The sequence below is a fragment of the Furipterus horrens genome, unplaced genomic scaffold (assembly GCF_987537825.1).
Source record: "Furipterus horrens unplaced genomic scaffold, mFurHor1.1.pri manual_scaffold_9, whole genome shotgun sequence".
Taxonomy (NCBI): Eukaryota; Metazoa; Chordata; class Mammalia; order Chiroptera; family Furipteridae; genus Furipterus; species Furipterus horrens.
Window position 1 is genome coordinate 89,668,240 of NW_028327179.1, and position 24,482 is coordinate 89,692,721.

The following is a 24,482-nucleotide window of genomic DNA, read 5'->3' on the forward strand; positions in this document are numbered from 1 at the left end:
ATGGGAAGTGTAGTACAGGTGTAAAACAGCTTTATTCAAAAGAAGTGATATGCTGTATACTATTATATTCAATTGTGTGTATATAATTAAAATTTGATTAATATGATCAAATTTTGCCACAAGATGAAATTTTGGCCACATTTCTTTTGTTAACCTTTTTTAGAAAAGGTATTATACATTGTCATTGGATATCTTTCTTCTAGCATGTCTGCTTTTACTTTTTCTTTATTGTTGGTTTTTAAATATGTACATTAACACTTTTCCATTTATTATGGGGGAGGAATGGTATATCAAAATATTTGTGATGGACACTCATAAAAATATAATAATTTACAAGTAGGATATGTGGTATAGAAGTCAGGACAACGAATATGTCTGTTAAGCATGATAGAGATAATAATGCTGTAAGAGTAGCTGATAATTACATAATGGTATAAATCTATCAAGGACTTTGTATATACTAATTTTATTTAATTCTTACAACCGAAACTGATAGCCTGTGAGGTAGGCATTGTTGTTACTCCCATTTTATAGATATGGAAAGTGAGGCACGGATAACAGATTTGTAGACTTGTACAAATAGTTGCCCTATTTCTGCAAATCATGTACCGCGTGCAGGCCATGTTTACGAAGAAACTCCCAGCTAACCCTGCACGGCCTCACAGAAGGGGAGCGTTCACTGAGCAATTTCATGAGCCAGCTTTCTCATGCATATGTTATAATTCCACTTCCTGCTAGTCCTGCGCCGGATGTAAAGTAGCCTTTACAATCCAACCCCTTTACCACCGCGTCGTGTCTGAGCTTCCCAGTCAAAATGACTCAAAAGCTGCACCTGCTGGGCCCTGAAACACATTCTTTTCTCAAGCACCAATTCACGCTCGTAAAGTTAAGGGGTTGGTCCACACGTGGCAAAGGTTCTAAGGGTTTCTGCTCTGTGCAGAAGACCATGACACGATTTTCTTTAAACAACTTGGTGTCTGGGTCTTGCAGAGACTTGGTCACCTCTGTGAAGTGGGGGAAAGGAACGATGGCCCCTTTCAAAGACCATCCTTCCCGCGTTGACTTTCTGAGCAGCGCGACTGTTGAATGTCATCTCTCGTCTTCTTTTACTCCTGACTGTGTTTGCGGGGCCTCTCTTCTGCTACCCTGTGTGTTTATATGACACGGCTCATTCCGGCTGACACATTTCGTTAGTGTTATCAGACAGATTAGGGGGGAGTAAAACCACTGTGAGTGTTGTTCCTCATTCTTTCAGGTCAACGGGTTTATTTCAAAGATAGCACTCCTTGACTGCTCTGCTTGAGGCATAATTGATCAGCATCTAGTCTGCGGCTTATTCTACATCTGCCTTAATTTAACTGACAGTGTGTTAATTTCATATGCAGCGTTGACTCGTATCTTAGGGCTCAGTATCTAACGCACATATTAAACTGTCAGGAGGCTGGCCGTAGAACGATGAATGGTTTGTAGTTTGCTTATCTGAGTCATGACAACTAATATCTGAAGCTTTTGAATCAGATAAAATTGTGATGATTATTCTTTCACTGAGCATTACTTTAGTATTATTTAAGAATAGAATTTGTGAAAATGATCTCCAGTAAAGTCCCTGCCTTTACCTATGTAAGGGCAATAAAAGCCCTGCCCTTAGTATATCATTTTATAGTTTCTGCACAGCATACTGCCCCTTTTCCCCAATTTTGGGGCTCTTGTATGAGATTTTAGGTATTATTGAGCTGAAAAGTGCAATTTTGCTAGTTTTATTAAAATATCTTCTGCTGTTTCGACACAGTCATGTGGGAAAATATCAGGTAATATATATTAGCATGAAAATATGAAAAGCTGATGAATATTTTACCGATACACCGAAATATCCAAAAAATAAGGATATAAAAATACCTAGAAAATAGAAATTTTTCTTTTTTTATTAGAACATAACGTATTGAGCAAATGATCACAGTATGCACCCAAGTTCCTTTATGTAGATTTAGCAGTCCGTCCTAAATCATTTAGAAAGTCACAAAGTCACATTTGCTATTCTGAAGATGTAGAGATTGGCGCAAAAGTAGTTTTACAGTAGTTGATATGGGAAATAATACAATAAATTAATAATACAAGAATAAACTGTTTTTCACATACTCACAACTGGAAACTTGCTGTTGCCACACCCTGTATTATTTGACCAGTATAACCTGTTTTGTAGATCCAATTAGTTGAGACTTCTCTGTTTTAACACGCTTTAACTAGTGGGTGCTATTTAGCACGCATCTGGGAACCTTATGTGAGGACTGGTGGTCGTAGCTTGGAAAAGATATCTCGAACTGTCATGTCATTTTGGCCCTTTGACAGAACTGCACGCAAACTATGAAACAGTGTTTTACAAATGAAAGATAAAGTATTCATCCTTTATGCCAATTTATTAAATTAAAATTTATTTTAAATGCCAGAAAACTTCATTCTTTGACTTTTAATGCACTCTTGTAACTTTTTAAGGGGTGCAGAAGTTATGGTTTAACTATTCTTGATATGCTTATAGAAACAAAAATTTTAATACAAAACTACCATATTCTTATTTGATTTTCAATTTTAAGGATAGGTAATTTAAAACATACCAAATTACCTCAATTTTTTAATAATCCTGTTTGATTAAGTACAAAGATTTTGTGTAATACGTGACAAATTTATGGGTTCTAGGTCAAATGAAATGGGGAAGGAAGAATATTACAAATGACCACGTAAAAATAAAATGAAGGGACTTTGATTTCTGGCAAGACTGAGAGCTAAAAAGTCTGGAAAATCTCCCAGGACAAAGCAGTTAGAAATGCTAGATCTCATGTCATAAACTTCCTTTTCAATGTATTGCTGACCTTGTTAGAAAGTAAGAGGTCTCCTGGGGATGAAAATGAAGAGGAACGTGAAAACCAGAGCAGTGAGCTGAGGCTGACGTTGTAGCTGCCTTGGGGGCATTTGTCAGGCTCAGTAACCCAGAAGTCTGAGTTTGAACAGCTGCATGGGCACTGGAGGCAGGACCTGGGGCCTGTACAGGAGGGGATTTAGATTCCAAAACACCAGGTAAAGCACAGAATTTTTGAAGTGTTACACCTTCAGTAAAAGGTGTGGGGGGAGGGGGGAGACTCACACATCAGCAAAGGGAGACGACAAGAAAACTTGTCCTGGCAAAGCAAACAGTTCTTCTGGAGGGTTGTGCCCTCGGTGTAAAGCCTCGGTGCTTCTGTGGGTAATATGGTCCTCAAACAGGAGTTCACAGCCTCGAGAAATACGTAACCCTGCGCTGGAGTCCGGCAAAAGCCACGAGCAGGTGAGTTAGTTTCCAATAACTTTAGAAATGGAATTACTAACTACAGAATACAAAAGGCTTATGTTTCAGACATTTAAGAAAATAAAATTTGCATCTAAAATATGATTAAAGAATAAGAGATTGCCAAAAAAAGACTGCTAGGAATGAAAAATTAAATCTTTGCATTAAAATTTTTATTTATGGTTTAAACATCTGTCAAGAGAATTAGCAAACTACTAGACAAATCCGAAGTAATGCCTTAAAATTCAACATATAAAGACAAAGGATTTAAAAAATATGAAAGAGAAGTTAAAATATGTAGTATGCTGTAGCAGTTTGAAAAAGGACCACCGATTTTTGATACTACTCCCACCTTGAGGTACAATCCATGCCCTTGAAATTGGGCAGGCTTATGACTGCTTTAACCAAGAGTAAAGCATTAATCGTGTTATGTACCTTCTAAGGCCAAGTCGTTCAAGGCTATACGACTTCTGCCTTATTGGCTGGAATAATTGTTCTTGGAGCCCTGAGCTGACACATGAAAGAAATCCAAGTACTGCGAGACTGTGGTATTTGGGGGCATCCCAAACCACATGGAAAGTCCAGTTCTTTAGGTCACTACCATTTATTTTATGATTCCCCGCTGAGGACCCAGATATCCTAGAACAAACACAGTTCATCCCTGCTCTGCCCTATCAGAGTTTTTGACCCACAGACAGTTATTGTTTCTAAATTTTGGAGTGTTTTTTTAATTAACAAATTTTTTTTTTCAATTGCTGTTTACATTCAACATTATTTTGCATTAGTTTCAGGTGTACAGCATAGTGGTTAGATAATCATAACTTTATAAAATGTTCCCCCCAATATTCCCAGTATCCACCTGGCACCATACATAGTTATTACAATATTGTTTACTACATTTCTTATGCTGTACTTTACGTCCCAGTGACTATTTTGTAACTACCAGTCTATACTTCTCAATCCATGGAGTGGTTTATTACACAGCTATAGGCAATTGAAACAGATGGGCTCAGAAGTTCTAACATGCATCTAAAAGATGTTCCAAAAGAAGATAATAGGAAGCATAGGAGAGAAGCAATATTTAAGGGATAGAAATTGATAAATTTTCAGAATTGGTAAATGACATGAATCCCAAGCAGGAAAGATAGAAGATATGCATTCCTTAATGCAGCAAGATAAAACTGTAGAATACCAAAGTCAGCAAAAGAAAGATGCTAGAAGCAGACAGAGAGAAAAGACAGATTACTTGACAATAAAGCACGACCTACATTAGTTGGTATAACGAAAACCTGGAAGCACCTTAACTGTTCATCTGCAGAAGGATTGGTAACTACTTTGTGACGCGTTGTAACGACAAAAAGCTACCCATGATATCCTGCAGCAGTAATTGTTGGGAGCTACGCATATCAACATGAATCATCCTCCCACAGGTGATGTTTGGTGAAGACTGTGGTATGAAGGCATTTATGTAAAGTTTAAAAATTTGAGAAACTATACGTATTTATTTCTGTGCGTATTCTTTAGCAATCCATCACGTGTAGAACATATAGCATGGTTTGAATGATAAACATTAAAGTGTAATGGTTATTTCTGGGAGCGGGAGTGGAGACGGAAAAGGAAATTTGTGAGGACTACACTCAAGCTTTTAACTCTGTGATGGTTAGCTTCTTAAACTGTATAGCAACCATACGGCTACACATTCTTTATGCTTCTTTGTATGTCTGAATATTTTATAATAAAAATTTGAACAAGAATATGAGGATGTAATGAAAAGGTATGAGAAAGTGTTGTGACATTTCTCTGAAGGAATGACACAGTCTGAAAGGATGTAGAGGCTAGAGAGTAAGTGAACTGTATTTGCTTTTTAGTGTAAGTGTCTAGTTAACACATGGGTAAAAGAGCAAAGCAAATGTAGAGTGAAATAAGTTTTACTTGATTGGAAGATTTTGAGCCTTGGTGATGGGGGCGGATGGAGTGGAGGAGTGGAAGGAGAAAAACAGGAGATGTGAAACCTTGTGGCTGAAATGTAGGAATCATTATTAATGATATGTATATTGCTTGATAATGAGGAAAGTGGACTTTGAGCTTTTATATCGTTAGTTATGCCACTTAAAAATCTTTGTATTCTTAAAATCTTCTGATTTTCTGAAAGTCTGTAGTAACAAATAGTCTGCTACATTTTGTTGAAAGTGACTATTTTTCACTCTCAAACACCTGGCAGTCATTGCAATTTTCCAATTATAAATGGAGTCCTTGTACAAGTGAATATGAATGGGAAAGAGGTGGGTGTATATGGGGGTGCGAAGGAGCGAATGGGGAAAGACAGGTGGGAAGTGGGGGAGTTACTGATTACAAAGTTGCTAAGAATAATAGTTGTGAGGCCATTACTACCATGTTTATTCTTCTCTCCAATGGTAATTTCATCAATTGGACACAAAAGAGTTTTGGGAGATTACAGTTTACTTGGACATTATCAACTCAGTTTTTTAAAAATCTATTGGCAAAATGTTTGCTTAATAGAGACTAACTGAGATAATTGCAAGTGTTCTGGCATGTGTGTGATGTACTTGGGAGTTAATAAAAATGCAGAGAAGCACAGGGATGGTAGTAAACATAGTAAAGCTGAGCAGAAGGAGATGACAGAGTCTGTGTGATAGCTGGCTCATAAATATTCATCTTCCAGTAAAGGATTCAGCTCACTTTCATACTTGCTGTTACCTCCTTGTGGTTTTATTTTCTCACAATTTGGACTCTTTTAAACATTTAACTAACATCATGACATTTTCAGTCTCTCTCCACATCATGACCCTTTAGTTGCTTTTTTCTCTACCTCCCTCATTTCAATTTCAACTTTCTGAGAGTAAGAATATGACCTTGGCTTCTAGCCAGCCCTTGGAGTTGCTGCCATTGGATAAGATATCCTCCCTTAGTCCCGTTACCTGTAGCTCGCTTGGATGGAATCATGCTGTAGACAAGGCCTCTGGCTGACCCCATCAGCAGGGACTGTGGGGGGGTGGCTGTACTCAGTGATAATGGCAGTCACTGGATCTCCATAAACACCTAGGTATGTGCCGTCAGCAGAGTATGGTTTCTGTCTAATCAGCTAGCGCATACTGGATGCTGACTGGGCTTCTGCGTGTATTATTTTTTTTTTTTTAATAATCCTTCCCCAGGGATATGTTTATTGATTAGACAGAGATGTGAGAGAAACATCAATCAGTTGCCTCCTCTGCGCACCCCAAAAGGGGACTGAACCCAAAACCTAGGTATGTGCCCTGACTGGGAATCGAACCTGCAACCTTGGTGTACAGACAGTGCTTCAACCAACTGAGCCACCTGGCCAGGGCAAGACTACTACAGTTTTGATATTTCTATAGGCAGAGACTAGTAAAGCTTTGGAATGGTACTAAGTTTAACAATTGGCTTTCTCTGATATCCTCATTGTTCCATGTATTTTGAGTTCTCAATTCCTATGTTGGCGTTTGCTGCTGTCTCTGTTGCCTCTTACCGCCTTTCTTTCCCACACCTAGGACCTGGCTGTTAGTACAAGTGCTAACCTTTCTCCAAGCTTGTTAAATTATTCAACCTGTCCTAAAAAACATACTCAAGCAATTGTTCATTAGTTTAGCTTAATTAGTTATTAAACAGTTGCTATGAAATGTGACTTAAAAAAACCTGTTGGATAAAAGTATTTAACATAAATATTTGCATTAAATCTTAAAATACAAGTATATAAATTAGCAAACTGTATTTGTAGGCATATGTAAAATTCATTTTTGAAAATGGGTTTAGGGGATACTCTTTATTTACCTTGAAAAACTTTTCAAATAGTTGGTTTGGAGTAGAACTATTTCGCATCGCTTGACTGCCATTGAACTCAGAGTTAAAATCATAATTTAGACATACTGTAGTACAAACAGAAATGTCCTGACATCATTTTATAATTTTATAGGGATCTTCACCAAAACCTGGAAGGAGGTTGTACCTTTTATGGCTAGCTTAACCGTTTGAGTACCATGTGTAATTTGAAATTCAGATCAGCGTGAGAAAAAGTTAATATCAATATATAACCTGAGGTACAAAAAAAGAGAACAAAATATAAATACGAATTATTCCATTGTTGTTTACATTTATAGCCATCAAAAAAAGAGTCTCTGGGAGCGACGCTGGCACTTTTGGGGAAATTTGTCAGCATCACTCACACAGCGACGCTGGCACTCAAAGGGTTAACTCTGAAAGAGCTGGCCTTTCTGTGCAGCCAGCTGAAAATAGAATTCTATGTGTGGGCACACCATGTATATAAAACATGCATCATGTTATGTACATGCCTCCATGCATTTTTCCTTTGATCGCTGTCTATGTTTAATTAAATAGAATGCAGTCTTCCACAAAATGAAAATGTTGTACTGAAAAAAAGTGGCAGCCAATGAAACAATACCTTGCAGCTTTTCACTTGGAGTCCCAGTGGCTTAGTGATTTTACTTTGCACCAGAAATGACAGTATAGTGAAGATTATTGCTCCTTGGGGACTGATAAGGAAAGAAACAGTGCCCAGTTTTATTAGCCATTAGTCTTCTCTGTTATAAATGGTATGGGAAGCTCTGGAACTAGAAGGACTTATCCCAAATATTTTTTTTGAACAAGTAAATTATCATTCAGTATTAGTAAAAATGTAGTTTGTCTGCCTTAGAAAAATAAAGGCTCCAAACATAATTTAGCTTGTCTGTCATTCTAAACATTTCAGAAGGCACAGCCCCATGCTCCAGACCCGTTTTTCTTTGTCAGGAGATGCTTCACTGGTTCCTGTGTGAACGTTTTGACATTTATATTATACTCTGAGTACTTGAGAAACTAAAGGATGCCAGGTTTGGGGGTGTTGTTCTGGTTTTTGTTTGTTTGTTTGTTTGTTTTTTGAGTTAAGCAAAGGTATCTCCTCTACCAGTTAGGCGTTCACAGTATTCTGAATACACACTGGAATTATTCCAAGGCCCTCTTTCCTAAGATATATTTTGTTACATTACTGTTTATCTATATAGCTTCTTCCACATGCAATTTAAGGTGGCTTGTGAAGGTACAGCGGAGTGAACTAAACATAACGATATGTGAGACGTGGGAAATGAAGGGAAACTGACTCAGAGGCCACAGAGCCAGTCTAACACGCTGGATAGAGGCGGGCCGTGCGCGCTGAGCTTCCCAGCGGCCCGTGCAGAGATGCGCGCATACAGCAGGTCCTCGAATAACGTTGTTTTGTCCAACGTTACAGCATCCATGAAGTGCCCTGGGAACTTAACTCGTTTATATCCATTAACCCTCAATAAAAGTGGCTTTGTTATATCGTTTCACTTCAAGTTGCAGAATCTATTGTCAGCATTAAGTGATTCCTTGTATCCATAATATAAAAGTGTACCATTTGCTCCCAAGAGAGTCTCTTGGAAATAATGCTTTGGTATTATTTTGGTAGCGTCTTCAACAATCAAGTAAATGCAATACAGTGGAATAAATAGAATACTAATAAATATTTACAGAATATCTTCTGTGTGCCAGAAACAACTAGTGAATGCAAGAGTCAACTTTTACCCTGTCTTCGGCTCTTTACTGAAGAGTTGAACCTCTTTTCAGCGAACCTGTTAGTCTTGAGAAACTTATTGTTGTTATCATTATTTAATGGCGGGGGCCCAGCCAAGCCATTAACAGCTTAAGTGTGTGTTGGTCATTGTTACAATGATTGCGACAGCACCTGTGCTAGTCATCATTATCAATGATGTCTAGTAAATTGTCTCAGCATTTTAAAAGTTGGAAATGCAGTTCTAGAGCTGTCCAAATTATGCTTATCCAAATCACATCCTATTATAGTAAAAGCCAAAGGGATGTCCACATTCATTTGTTATACTGAAATGTGGCTGTGTTAGGGACTGCTTGAAACGATATTGTCTTATATGAAGATTCACACAGAAATACATGGGTTGAGTATTTCCCACAGTTCAGAGGTTATTTGGACTGTTTCTCGTGTCATCAAAAACCAAAATATGCCACTGGTCAAGGAATATTTAAAGCATAGCATTATAAACATAAAACAAATTGATATTTCCCCCTTAAAATTTGGTCTCTTTCTATATAACCTTTTGGGTTTTTTCTTATTGTTGACATTGAAGTAACATCTTCTATGGAGGTGTTTTACTTTATTTTTTAACTTATTTATTTTTATTGTATTTTTTCCATTGCCCTTGAGCCCCCTCATGCCACTCCATGATCACCACACTGTTGTTTGTGTCCGTGGGTCCTTTTACCTTTTGTGTGATCCATCCAGCCCCTGCCCCACCCCAGAGCTGCCGGCCTGCTCTCTGGCTATGAGTCTGCCTCTATTTTGCTTGTCAGTTCAGTTTGCTCATTAGATTCCACATAGAGAAATCATGTGGGATTGGCTTTTTTTTTTTTAATTTAATTTAATTTTTAAAAGATTTTCTTTCCTTATTTTTAGAGAGAGGGGAAGGGAGGGAGATAAACGATGAGAGAGAGAAACATCAACAATTGGCTGCCTCTGCCTCTTCTACATTCCCCAACCAGGACCAAACCTGAAACCCAGACATGTGCCCTGACAGGGAATCAAACCAGTGACCTCTCGCCTTGTGAGGCGATGCCCAACCAACTGAGCCACACAGATCAGGGTTGATTTTTTTTTTTTTTAAGTTAGCTATTTTAGAACAGCACACTCATTCTCCTTTGTACTGTTTCTATTGTTAATGCTTATCACAATTTTATTTTAATTTATTTGTTTATATTTCATACTCCTTTATTAGTCTCAGAAGGCAAGAAGTCAGTGCCCGTGCCTGGAACATTATTAATGTAGTTTCTTTTCTTCTTCCTTTCTTCCTTCTTCCTTCTTCCTTCCTTCTTCTTCCTCCTCCTCTACCTCCTCCTCCTCCTTCATGCTATCTATCCAAATGGCTCCATCAATCATATGCAGTATATTGATTTGATAAACATTTATTGAGCACCAACTTTGTATTAGAACTATTCTGTGCTTAGAACAAATCTTCTAAAGCACATGTCCAGAGTTGGCTGCATCAGAATTACCCAGGGAACCTGAAAACTCGTTCACATTCCTGGGCTTCATCCCTGGTCATCCTGAACTGGAGGTGAAGGTCTGGGACCTGGCAGCTATTTTTTTTTTTTTTTTTTTAAAGCTCCATGATAATTCTAATGTTCTCTCCTGTTTGAGAGATAAAGAAATGATGTTTTCCCTGGACTGGTTAGTCTTTTCCCTTATCTTTTGTAATCATCTTCATTTCTTTTATTCCTTATCTTTGTTCTCCTTCATAGAAACAAACTGGAAATAAAGAAAACGGGGAGGTAAAGTGGCTTATTTTAAAGCTTAAGGAAGGGGGAGGAACTTTAGCACAGATGATCTAATTTGACTTTTAACAATACTTTCATGAAGTAAATATCCCCGTTTTTTAAATAGAACATTGAAGGTTATAAAAACTAGCACAGGGCCATACACCTAACGAATGGCAGAGGGTGGTGCAGAGCCCAGAACTGTGTAACTTAGGAGAGTCCATGTTCTCTTCCCTTGGTATACCCAGCTGTCTCTTAAAACTGAAATTAGTTTAAAATGTGTTAACTCTATATGTGTTATGTTGTAAGATCAAATAAAAAATTCAGATAAGTTGAATGCTTCCTTAAAAAGGTGACATGCTCTCTGAAAAAAAAATTGTTTTTATATTTTTGACCTTTGATTTTATTTTTTTCCACCTGCCCTGTGTTATCAGTCCCTGTCCTCAAAAAAAAAAAAAAGGTCTATTTTTTTTACTTATCTATAGTTTTAAGTAGTGGTTGCCCTTTGGAGTTGAGACTGTTCATCTTAAAAAAGATGCGTAGGGATCTTGCGTAACTATTTTTCAGCACTACAGACTGTACTTACTGACTTAACAACTGACATTCAGCCAGCATGTTACTCTGTGCTGGAATGGGATGTCTTGTTTTCGCCTACGTCCAGTAGGTTGGCCATTGCTTTTCTCTCTTGATGGTTTTGGAGGCCACATATTGTGATTTTGCAAAGAATGTTAAAGTTTCAAGGTTGGTGGTTGATGTATTTGTGCGTGTTGTGTGTCTGTAATATGGAAATTGCGTACTGGGCCATGATAAGAAATTAGTCATAAAAGTAGGCCTGTGCTTTAGCAGTTCCGTGCCATGTATGTATTTTTTCTTACAAACCTGTGCACTAACTTTTAAAAAAAAATACTATTGCTGTTATTCTTTAGGATCAGCACTTGTCTTTTTTAGAGCCACGCTGATAGATATGATGTAAATATTTGCCAAGGTGAACGTAGAACACACATTTAAGAGGCTAGTAGGAAATTATCTAGAGAGGGATGTATTTACACCTAGACTGTTTAAACATTTCTATTCTCAGACTCTTACCTCTGTTTGGATGCCCTTCACCTCTAGCCCTTCAAGCAAATTGACATTCATTCCTAAGGTTTACTCCTCAGTAGAACTTTCCCTGCCTGACCCCAGAGAGGCCTCTTCCAGCTCCCCGTAGGGATTTAAGTGTCTTCTCAATCAGATGTGAGTTTGTTCTCAGCTAGGAGCTCCAGCAGGGTCTGAAAATGCTGCGCATTCACTAAATGTTTGACTTTGCTTTAATGAATAAGGTTCATTATTTGCATTGCAATGGAAATAGAGCCATTGATTTTGCATTATGTAGTTGCAGGATATATTATGACTTATTTTTAGGAACACTGAGGTCCAGGGTAGCTCAGTTGCTTGCCGAAGTCATACAGAATGTTCCTTAAATTTTGTCTGGCACAGTATTTGTCTTTGAATCTTATATACTTTTCAATAACCCAGCATTGGCCAAACTAGGCATGGGTGCCCCAGGAAATGTAACTGAATCCATCCATGGCCAGTTAGAGAGAAGATGGAATTGGGGAGGGAGGGAGGATGTTAGTTAAATAAAATTGAGTCATTTTTTATTTTCTTAATCCAGGACTTTTCTGAACTGTAATGTGTTAAAGTGATTGATGCAGCATGTGGTATTTTCCAAAGTGAGTATGTTAACAGTACCCCCTCTCTAAAATTACTCCACTTCTCTCGAGACTACTTTTTTCAAAAGATACAATTTGGAGAAGTTCTACTAAATGAATTTTGTATGATGTCGATTCAAGTTCTTTATATCAAAGTCATCTTGACTTTGTATGTGAACAAAAGAAATTGATGGATACTGGTTGTGGGCTCTTTTCCTGGATTTGTCTCTAATTTATTGTGAATTTGTCTCTGTGACCAATTTCTAAGGAAAACAGGAAATTGTTTCCATTTATTCACTAGTAAAGAGGCTCTCTGGGGAGACCCATGGTCAAATACTCAACCTTTGAATTCATGATTTTGAGTCTATAGTCATTGTTTTGCTTATAAGTCCTGGTCAAGATATGTATGTCAGATTTTATGATAGGAAATCACAATAGACCATCCACATTCACTTATTTTACTGAATTTATGTTTTAGTGCCTGAAATCAGTTGGCTTGGTAATTGTTTTTTAGATGGAAACTTAGGTATCCGATGTGCTCCAAGAAACAATTGCAGGGACTACTCTCTGTTACGGTTTATTTATTAGTTAATTACGGGGGGGGGGGCGGTTCTCTCATATTAAATATTAACTTAGTGTCTGTTGTAAGAAAACTTAAGTTGAATTCAAATCCTAAACTTAATATGAATTAAACTTTAATTACAAGAGGGCAGTTAGAGGAAGTGATATTGTAATTTGAGAAGGAAACCTCAGAAAGCTGATGGAGATTGTGGATTTGGGGAGAGATTCCGCAGCACTAGTTTTAAGGAGAGAGGGCCCATGAGTGCCTAGAATAATGAATGCAAGGGAGATGCCTAGAATAATGAGTGCAAGGGAGATTAATGCTGTCACTAGGTGGAACTGGTATTGGTAGAAGGAACCATTTTTATAGTTTCTATAAGGGAAGAAGTAGCTTAATTTGGTTAAATGTAGTCTGGAAAAAAAAACATTCATACAAAATGAATATTGTGAATTGGAGAATGCCAACACTGTGCCTACCTGAGTTTGAAGGGGAAGGGGGAGTTCTAGATGTGAATTAGAGTGGGAGGAGTGGGACTCAGGAGGCCAGACTCCCTCATTTTCTAGCTCTGTGACCTTGGACGACTCTCTGTTTACCTAAGAAGAAGTGGAAGGTCACACGTAATATGGTTATAATTCAGTAATTCTGACCTAGGAATGTAAATGGAAGTAGAGTGAACATGTCTTTACAACTGATTTTTCAGCTGACATGTTAGAAACATGATCATAGAGAGACTGATTTTTTTAGTAAATATTTACATTTGATCATCTAATTGAATTTTATGTATAAAGTACTTAGTTTAGGAGTATTTTTTAATATATAAGTGTTGCCATTGTTTCAAACATTTAAAAATCTTTCTTTGGAATTACTTTAGAGCAAATTCAAGGACTCAAAAACTTTAATTGCTTTATATGTTGTTAATATAATTTATATATACTTATATATATTTTATGTATCTATGAGGTCTGTCAGGAAAAAGTTCAACACTTGTTAATATAATGAGAATGGTTTGCGTAACATGGATATAACCTGGCAGCCCAGGAGAGTGGACTGGAATGTGCATGTGTGAACAATGATGACTTCACTGTACCAGTCAGTGACAGTAGACAGTAGTGTCCTAGGGGACAGTAGACGCCATTGAGTGAGCATGTGCACTGTGTGGCCATCACATTCAAAATGACTGAGAAAGTAGAGCAATGAATCTGTATCACATTTTGTGTTCAGCTTGAACATTCCTCCACAGAAACTATTTGGATGATTCAGAAGGCCATGGCTATGGGCAACTGGTGATTGGCAGCTTCATCACGACAGTGCGCCCATTCATGCATTGCATGTCGTGCAGTTTTTTGGCAAAATATCAAATCACCCAGGTGGCTCAGCCACCCTATAGCCCAGATTTGGCACCCTGCAACTTGTGGCTTTTCTGAAAACTAAAATCACCTTTGAAAGGGAAGAGATTTCACACCATCAATGAGATTCAGGAAAATACAACAGGGCAGCTGATGGCAATTGGGAGAACTGTGTGAGGTCCCAAGGTGCCTACTTTGAAGGGGACTGAGGTGTCCTTGTCCTGTGTATCATGTTTCTTGTATCTTGTATCTTTTTCAGTAAATGTCTATTTTTCATATTACATGGCTGGATACATTCTGGATAGACATCATATATATATATTTTTGAACTATCAACTGATAATACCTAATATATTTACTTCTTAATTCCTTAGACTGTGGTTTGAATGGTTTTACATGGTAAAAAAATATTCTTTAGCAGACAAAGATATACTACCATTTAATTTTGGGGAGCAGTTTCTAAAGTAGAATTCTAGAATATTTTTATAGTGGTAGCAGCTCTGAGATAAATATCTAACATCCATAGGCAAGTATTTTGAAAGATTCTCACTTAGATGTTTAAATTCTCATATGCTTATTAAAAGTAATAATTATTTTATAGCGTAGTCTTACCTGGTGAAATATACAAGAAGGACCAGATAAGCAGATTTGAGAATAAAAATGGAAAGATATATGTCAATGAAAATAAACAGTGTGTTGAATTTGCAAGGGTAATCGACTAAAGGGTTAAAAAACACCTAGAAAGTCTTAACTGTCCAAGCTGAATTTCTCCGTGTAATCAAAATTAAAATGTAGTCCTAGACTTGAGAAATATTTCATTTTCAGAATCAGTCTTACACATCCTCACAAAGATCTGTTGCAGAGTGTAATAGGATTTCATAATTCATGATCTGTGAAAGGATATTCCGATGTGGAGCTGAATTGAAGCGTATTACCTTAAAAATTTTAATGAAGGAAAATATTAACATGATTAAAGATCAACAAGACCAAAAGCTAATAATCATATCGTTTTAAGGTGCTGTTAAAGAGCTTGCTTCCGCTGAGGCTTTTCTATGCCGATTATGAATGATTTTTATTTGTGTATTAAATCATACTTTCTACTAGACAGCATTTACTTATAAGTGCCAGTGCATTTATCACTTTAGAAATGATAAAGTTAATTTTAAATAAAAGTGGAATATTCACCTGACCTTTCTGCTAGTGTGTGAGTGGATTTCCCTCCCAACTAGTTAGAATTAATGTCACTTTTATTGTGTAATTGTATATATGCAGGTCTCCGGGTGTGAAAAAAAAATATATATCTGTATATGTTTGTATTTTATTAGTTCCCATAAGCTTCAAAATAATAATTATTATGAAAACACCTAAACAGTTTTCAGCATGGTAGCTTTCTTTTATTTTATAGAAATTTATAAACTTGGTTTACCAATTACAAATGCATTCTACCGAGCAGGTAGACACACGTGTATATTTGCATTTATATTTATATTCACATTTATATAGATATACAGACTCCTAAGTCAACATTAGGCATGGCTTTTGGTTGACTAATAAATGTATAGCTCAGCACTTCCCAAAACAAATATAATGAGTCACAAATGCAGTTTATTTCCAACAGAAATATATATGCCACATTAAGGGAAAAAATTTAATAATATATTTTATGCCTACCAACACATTCAAAATATTATTTCAACCTGTAATTAACATAAAAATAATGAGCTATTTCACATTCCTCTTTTCACACTAAATCTATGCACCCAGTGTGTGTCTGACAGAGCACGTCTCAGTGGGGACTAGGCACATTCAAAGTGCTTAATAGCTACATGCGGCTCTCGTCCTCTGTACTGATGTTGCATGTAGGCTCAACAGGATTTCTGATCTACTTGTTCGCGACTCAATTGCAGTTGTTGCAATCTGCGTGTTGATGACAAAGACCAAAAAGGTTGCTCTGCTGTAAGTATAAAGTAAGTTGTGTCAGGCTGTTGTCATTCACAGCTGTTGTCTTTGATGAGCACTTCCGCAGTGAGGGGCCACTCCGGGGACTGGTGGATCAGAACAGGTGGAGAAGCCAGGATGCGAAAGGGCATTTAGACTCTACCTAGCGAGAGTTCCTGAGGACCGTTTGGGAGTTTCAGTCTGGGCGAGGCGACTCCTTGCTAACCTAAACACCCTCTGAAAACCGTTGGGTGTTCGGTCCTGCCGTGGTTTGGGGCTACTGTCTAATGGGCCGTGGTCAAAAGCAGCACAGAGGCCCCAAGGAAGAAAGTCAGCCTGCTGCCAACAGCAGCGTCTTTGTTCCCTAGCAACGTGCCCTTAGCAACAGGGGGCTTTTATTTTTGCCCTGGCAGCTAGAAATGAGCTGGGTGTCCCTCTCTTCAGAGTGCCTGCTCCTATAAAAAAGTACATGTCATATTAAATTGGGTCTTTATTCCTTCATGTCCCCTTACCTAGAAGAATTGTGGTCAATCTGTCACTTGTTTGGAATATGTTATTTCTTTATTTGGCTTATTAAGAGATATTATCCTGTATGCTGTTGGTTTGTGAAATTGGTAAAAACTCTCACAGCAAACCTCTGCTAAATAAATTGCTGGCAAAGACACACTCAGTTTCTGGAGCATAATTTTGCTGCCTCCCCCCAAATAAGAGCAAAACGATTGTACAGTACAGGGCAAGATGTATGTATACACAGTGTCTATACCCATTGTGAGCTTCTGGGAGGATGAGGACTGTGAGAATAATTAAGTAGGAATGGAATCACAGATCATTTAACAGCCTCTTCAGTAATCAACACATCTTGACTCTAGAAAGTAAAAAAGAAAAAGGTAGAAAAAAAAAAAAAAGGACAGCTTTCTAAACATAGGTGGACCCAAAGAATATCTGCTACAAAGCTGCCTAAATTATTTTTCTTTGTTTGCTGACAGAAGCAACATTTTTCAAATTTAAAATAAAGGCAAAGAGCACAGAAATTCTCAGTCCTTGCTAATTCCTTCTCAGGGCGGAGGGGAAAGCCCGCTGCCTCCCAGTTGTGGGGCACGTGCCTTCCCCCGCCAGCTCTCGTTAACATTGCTGGTGTGGAGGGCTGGGAGCCCGCTGCTCTGCAGGGAGGTGTGGAGTTGCTGGGATAATTTGCTTCTCAAGAGAGATTGCAAAAGGGAAGTTTCTTCAAGTTCAGACTCTCAGACCCAATTAAAGGGAATATGGAGACAGACTATGAAGGAGGTGGTAGTCAACTCTGGCCTTCGTAACAATACCATAGACTCGGTGGCTTAAACAACAAATTTATTTCTCACTGTTCTGGAGACTAGGGGGCCAGGATCAGGTGTCAGCAGAGTTGAGTTCTGGTGAGCTCTTTCTCTCTGGCTTACAGATGGCCCTTTTCTTGTCTTCAGGTGCTGAAGAGAGGAATCTTGGATACCTCTTTGCCTTATAAGGGCACTGATCCTATCATGGGGGGTTCACCGCATGACCTCATGTAGACCTAATTATCTAGAAAACCCCCTACTTCCAAATTCCATCACCTTGAGAATAAGGGCTTCAGTCTATGAATTTTAGCAGGGCCGGGGTTGGGGACTGGTGCAGGGACACACACACACACACACACACACACTCACTCCCTCTCTCTCTCTCTCTCTCTCTCTCTCTCTCTCTCTCTCTCAGTCCATAACAGGGGGGCTCCCTGTCCCTATCTTGAGCTTTAACTGTCTCAATCTGGTAAACCAGAATTCTTATTATGTTTTCTTTGTGTACACATTCAGTGGCCTTTTCTTCCTTATTTTTCTTTTTTTTTTTTTTTTTTACCAATATAAAATTGAAGCCACTCATTTATCACAAAAGCAGTTGTCAGGTACTTTTAAGGATTTGCACTGAAGCTATTTTACGGGTAAAATTTTAGCATTCAACTTATACCAGTGACAAGAAAAGCCATTGTTAAATAGAAACAAAGAAAAATAAAGTTGACAATGAAATACTGATTAATTCGATTAACAGCTTCCTTTTAAGTAAATCAATAGAAATGTGCCTAGTTTTTTCTCAACTCCCAAATACTTATTTCCCTAGGGGGTGGGGGGGAACTTGCTTTCTTTGTTTCTGGCAGATGTGAGGACCTGAAATTTTGAAATTCTGGTTATCTCAAGTGACAGTGAGTGATTACTTAGATAAGGGAATAATAAAAACAATCCCTGAAGTGTGTATGGTGCTTTATAATTCATTTATTTATAAAGAACTTTTTTTTTGAAATCTCCTTGACAGCCCTAATGAAAACCCCCAGACTCAGAAGTTTGGGGGGCAGGGCCAAAAGCGATCAGCCAAGACAAGTCCTCCTTCTGACTGGAGATCCATGAGTCATTTTAGAATGCAGCTCACTCTCCTGATGGCCAAGAATTATTAGGAGAAGAGGACAAGAAAAGTAGACTGGTCAATTCAGGAAAAGGGAATTTTTCATAAGTGGCTTAGTCAACGGAAATGAATGAGGATTTTGAGGCATTTATCATCTCAAGCTCTTCCTGAGTTTTTGATTCTGCGTTTGGGAAAGAACAAGCATCCTGCTTCGCTAGGAGAGCCGTGGTGATTGAAAGGATTCAGTAATGTATCCAGTCCTAATAAACGGGTTTATTTCTGCATCACTCAAACAGAGGAATTGACCTTAATCGGTATTGCTAAAAGGAAAAACCCAACCAGTGTATTTATTCATGTATTCATTACATACTTATTGAGCACTTATGAAGTTCTGGAGAACAAATGGACAAGAATCTTTGCCATCCTGGTGGTTAAATTCTGGTGGGGGAGAAGTTTCTGTTTTATTGTGGGCGTTGTACTGGGCACTTCATATATATTCTCTCAGAAGTCCCGTGGCAACCTAGGATATTATCTTTTTTTTTTTTTTTTTTCAATTTAAAGATGAAGAGACTGAGTCTCAGTAAGTTTCTCAAGATTACACAGCTAGTAACCCTCCTGTCTCCCATAGCCACACTCTTTCTAAGAAAACCTTATCAAATGCCAGGGTTTCATAGAGCCTGTACCTTTGCTCATCATTCAGCTGCTTTTTCTCAGAGCTGTCATTTTGTAGTATTGGGCTTGGTTATGTCTTTAAAAGAAATTACATCTGATATGTTTAGTCTGGTCTGGAAGCACAGACAAATGCTTCCCCTCGGTAACAACAGGAAGATTCTTAAAAGGACGCCACCTTCAGAATGGAGATTCTGATCAGCAGCTGCCTCCTTAATGGTGAAGTCTGAAGGACAGCCGGCTACAGTCAGGCAGTGTCCGCCAGGGTTGACATTGGCAGGGATGCTGCAGAACTATATAGACTTGTGAATGATCAGAATTCCGGAGATGACACAAGAGGAATGAAAAAGATAAAAAGGAGGCAAGTTCATTGCACACATTAGTGAGCAGCTCCAGGGGAGCATTCTGCAAACTGATTATCAGCAACAGCCTGTCACTGGGCTCTGCCCAGGAAGGTTAAGAGTTGTTACCTGCCAAGCTGTGTAGACTCCTTGTTTCTTATCAGATCGAGGTTTGCTTACATCTGGCCCCACGGAAGAGGGTGTCATCATATTTAGTATGTGTTTGTCTAGACCTCAGACTAGTAGCTGGGAGATTTTCCATTGCCAGTGTGAGTGTAGCATTGTTTTTATGACCTCCTATGATGGAATAATCAGACGATTTGTTTTCTATTTCCTTTTTAGGGAGGTGTGAGATTTTAGTGTAGTGGTGAAGAACCAGAGGCTCTGTAGCCACATTGCCTTGGTGTGGATCTCTTCCTAGCTGTGAAGCCTTGGACTGATGACGTCGTCTCTCATTGCCTCAGTTTCCTCATCTGTAAACTGGGGTTAGCAGTAGGACCCACTTGATAGGATTTTTGTTAGTCAACCACTTAGATGAGCACCTGGCCTGTGGTCAGTGCTGTGTGCATTAGATGGAGTATTATTATTATCATCATCATTGTGGATGTTACTGCTATTAATATTACAGATATATGATTGTGTTGTGCTTAAATTGGTCATCATTATCCTCTTAGCATCAAATGGCAGATGAACAGAGCATTTACTTTTAGATTTTTAGTACTTTCCCTAGGAATGTTGACAAACTTGTATCAGCCTTAAAAATATCTGGTGAATTTAATAAAACATTGCATAGGGTAGTAATCAGGCATTTAGGACAAGATATTTGGACTCTTAGCCAGTTAAGACTGCTGTAACAAAAATACCACAGACTGGGTGGCTTTAATAGCAGAAATTTATTTCTCACAGTCTAGAAGCTGGAGGTCCACGATCAAGGTGCCAGCAGGTTGGCCCTCTGGTGATTTGCAGGTGACTGCCTTCCTGCCATGTCTTTACATGTCCAAGACAGAAAACATCTCTCCTGTGACTCTTCTTCTAAGGGCACTAATCCCACTCATGAGGGTTCTACCTTCATGACCTAATTGCCTCCTAAAGTCTCCACCTCCTAATGCAGTGACTTTGGGGGTTATCAGGATTTCAACGTATGAATTTGCAGGACATAGCATTCCGTCCATAGCACCTGATAAGAGGCCCAGCAGAGACAGCACTGGTAATGCTGGGGCTCACATCCCAGGAGGGGGAAGACCTAAGGGACATGCCTCTCCTGCAGCTGGTCCTATAGGTGCCTCCCTGTGTTTGTATTCCCTCTTGCTGGCAGCCCCGTGTCAGTGCGGCTGCCCTGGCTCGCGTGTGTGGGGATCACACTGGGTGGTGAGACGATTTGGACGTGGAAACGGGTTGGGATATGCACTGGCGGTTGCAGATACACAGGTCGACTTTGTGAGGTCTCTCCTCTACCCTCAACCATTTGTAGTGTGCAGTCAGAGACAAAGAAGCATGTTACAGGGAAGCCACCGCTAATTTCTTTCTCCTTTGTCTTTCCTTCACACGGTCACCATATCCTTTTTAGTTTTCTATTTTATAAGTAACCCTAAATCAGAAAATCATGTCATGTGAAACTTAAAATCAAACTACGTTGGACTCCATTTTAACAACCAAAGAATAAGAATGAAAAGGAAATGTCATCACCACCAGTATACCAGACATTTTACAAAATGAACGAAGGAGCGAGATAAATTAATTATACGATCAGTAAAGAGGAGTTCCGAGGTGTAGGTTACAATATTCCACCCCGTCCCCATAGAACAACAGCAAGAAAAAATAAACGATATCATTTTGTAATGACTTGTTCTGTCGGAGACTGGGGCATTGCCGTGCACAACCAGGAAAGTGACAGGTTACTTTCACAGCGGTAGAAGTTTAACAAGTGCTCAGTCATTCACTACATTATTACTGTCATTGGTGAGAGCTTCACTGTAGGATACCCTCCCTCCCTCCCTTCCTTCCTTCCTTCCTTCCTTCTTTCCTTCCTTCCTTCCTTCCTTCCTTCGTTCCTTCCTTCCTTCCACAAAGTTGCATGTCATCCTTACATAGGGGCCATGCTCACTTCTCTGTTTCGTTCCAATTTTAGTACACGAGCTGCCAAAGGGAGCAGGCTTGCTTCTTCCTTAATGCCATATTCTCTTCAATCCATCTGCACTGGGCCATGAAACATTTCAATTTGCTACCTGTGGAGCCAGATTGCAATGCTCAGACTGAAATCAGGGAGAAATGGATTTAGTGAAACTCCAAGTAGAGAGTTTCGTGGATTTTTGTAGAAAGATGCACAAACGTGACACACATGGTCACTTTTGAGCATCTCTCGTGGTATTAAGCAATTCATGGATATTTTATATGGAAAGTAGACTCAGCTAGGTACTGATAAGACCTCCTCCATTTTGAGGAACTCAGGCACTTTCACCCTGGGGTGTCCTTGCCTTGCGTCAGTGCGTTGCGACTATACTAGCCCTCGAATAGTTTTAACACTATGCTTGTTGAGCTGCTCTTAAGGAAGCTCAGCTAGTGAAGGTAAAGTCCAAATTATTTTCCGAACTAATCGGACCGAAAGAGAAGATTTTTATTCCACAGATAAGAGCGGTGTTCTCTCCCCTGCTGTTGTAAGGGAAGGTAACGGCGGACAAAGTAACTGGAGGAGTGAAGAGCTGAGAGTCACAGGCGGCGGCGGCAAGAGCCTTAACCTGATGTCGCTGAGCCCTCCCCGCCCTGGGACGGATTGCTATGTGAGAAAATAGATCGTCCCGCTGTTGTGCCCCCTTGCTGCTGAAAGCCTACTAGTGGATGACAGATCCCCTTGGATGTTTGTATTCCACAGTCTGTATTATATGTTCACAGACATGGTGTTACTTTAGAAAATAACTCTGTAAATGAGCAGGTATCATCCTCATTTTGTGAGCATGGAAACAAAGGCTCCTAGTGGCAGTGACTGGTGTCAGGCTCAGCCAGGGTTAAAGTCCTCATCTTTGGAACTTAACTCTTATGAGTTCATTATTCCCATTTATGTCATAATCACTGTCATAATATATTAGAAATAATATTGGACTACAAAGGAATAAGTAACTCTGGGTCTTAGCTTCTGCTCCGTCACTGTAGGATGTGGAGAAAGACATCCCATCTCTGAGCCTCATTTTTTCTTTGATATAATGGGATAGATTGTATGTGTTGATTTCCAAATTTTCTTGTCTAACTTTGCTGACTCCATTCATGATTCTCTCCATTTTTGTCTCCCTTATCTTCTTTTGGCTCAAAATCATTATGATCTTCAGAAAAGGGGAGCAGTTCCTTACTGGGTGGTGTAAATAGCGGGAAGCTAAAAGGCAGAGAACAGTGACTGGGGTGACTTTGTACTGAGTATTCTGGGCTTCGGGATGCCCGGCCAGGTATCTTGGGCCTTCAGGGGTTCTCGCTGTCCTCTCACTCCTTCTTGCCACCTCTGAACACTCCCAGTTGGAAATGTAGACACCACGCTTGGGTCTGCTCGCTAACCCCTTTCCCTGCTGACCTTGAAGTGGTCATTACACTCTTCAATGTTTTCTAATGATCGAGGTAGCGGGGAGTGGGGGAAACGTTGGGAATTCAACAAACAGGAGGGATCCCAGTTTAAAAATGATCCGTTAAAATAATCAAGAGTCTTAAACATAAAGGTTTCTATATTTTGAGTGACTTATAGAGATTTTTAATTTTTTTGGCCTTATTCTTGCTCTCCTTTTGTATTTTTCTCTTAATTCCTAAGCTGCATCTTAGGGCCATTCTGTCCTGATTAGCTGTGATGAATTGAAAGGTGATCCTTTCTACCTTGTCTGCATGTTGTGTGTTGTTTCACCAGACGTGGTTTGTTTTCTCTTTTCTGTTACAGGTTTTGAGAGAGAGAGAGAGAGAGAGAGAGAGAGAGAGAGAGAGAGAGAGAGAGAGGAGAGAGAGAGAGAGAGAAGGGAAGCGACCAGGGGGCCAGTGCCTTTAATTATTTAACTTGGGGAGGAGGGGGTATTTTTAGTATAGACGCTTGAAACTAGACAGTTCATTTCTCATGGTAACTCTTCCCCTTTCTCTAGAAAGCACATTTCTTCATAGGAAGGTTACTGTCAAGCAGCCATGTAATTCCTGTTCAAGAATCATTTATAGATGGCACAGAATTGTTAAAGCAGTTAGCTTTGCCTTGAGTTATGAAGAAAACATATCCCAATAAAGAATTTTTTTTCCTGTTTCTTAAACATATTACAGGCAAGTTCTCCAAGACTGTGTCTCATGCTATTGCATTTAGGTACGTTTGTTCTAATATGATACCTAGCAAATATTATTTTTCCTAGAGGCATTCCACTCATTTAGTGATTCATTCAGTAAATGTTTGTTGATACTTACTATGTGCAGAGCACTGCAAAGTACAGGGGACATGAAACCCTGAAAAGGTTGACATGGGCCTCTCATTATGGCAGGAAAAAAAAAATCGAGCAATTGTGAAGGCTTGTTGTAGAGCTGAAATACCTGCGCATAGGGGGGACTCTTGTGTGAGCAGAACCTACTAGAAATATGGATTTGGGTAACTTCAGAGAGGAGCGTGCTGCTCTGGAAGGACCTGTGAGGGAAATTCTCCAAGTCCACAGTCTAAGTGTACGCTTTTCACACCTGGCTCTGCCTATTAGACTTGAAGACTTAAAATGGTTTTTAATATAGATCTGGTCTCCTGTCATGAAATATAAAAATGAAAATGCCCTCAAAATTGGAGCTTTCTTCTAGAGTATTTTTAAAGAGCTTCTTTGTTTTACATTAGATTTAGAAAATCTTCTTTAAGAATATATTTCTGCAATTGGCAATAATTCCCACTAACTCTCT

The 24,482-nt window shown here is 39.0% G+C and overlaps 1 protein-coding gene, 1 non-coding gene and 1 pseudogene across 2 annotated transcripts in view; 2 read left to right on the forward strand and 1 right to left on the reverse strand.

Moving 5' to 3' along the window:
• The window catches only part of EXOC4 (exocyst complex component 4), a 689,199-nt gene that overhangs the window by 357,731 nt on the left and 306,986 nt on the right, over window positions 1–24,482 (forward strand). The window lies entirely within an intron of this gene.
• Window positions 1–24,482, forward strand: part of LOC150002157 (phospholipase ABHD3 pseudogene) — a 108,945-nt pseudogene that overhangs the window by 21,972 nt on the left and 62,491 nt on the right.
• Window positions 21,645–21,750, reverse strand: LOC150002158 (U6 spliceosomal RNA). The gene has a single exon (XR_016513194.1). It is a non-coding gene; the product is annotated as a U6 spliceosomal RNA (small nuclear RNA).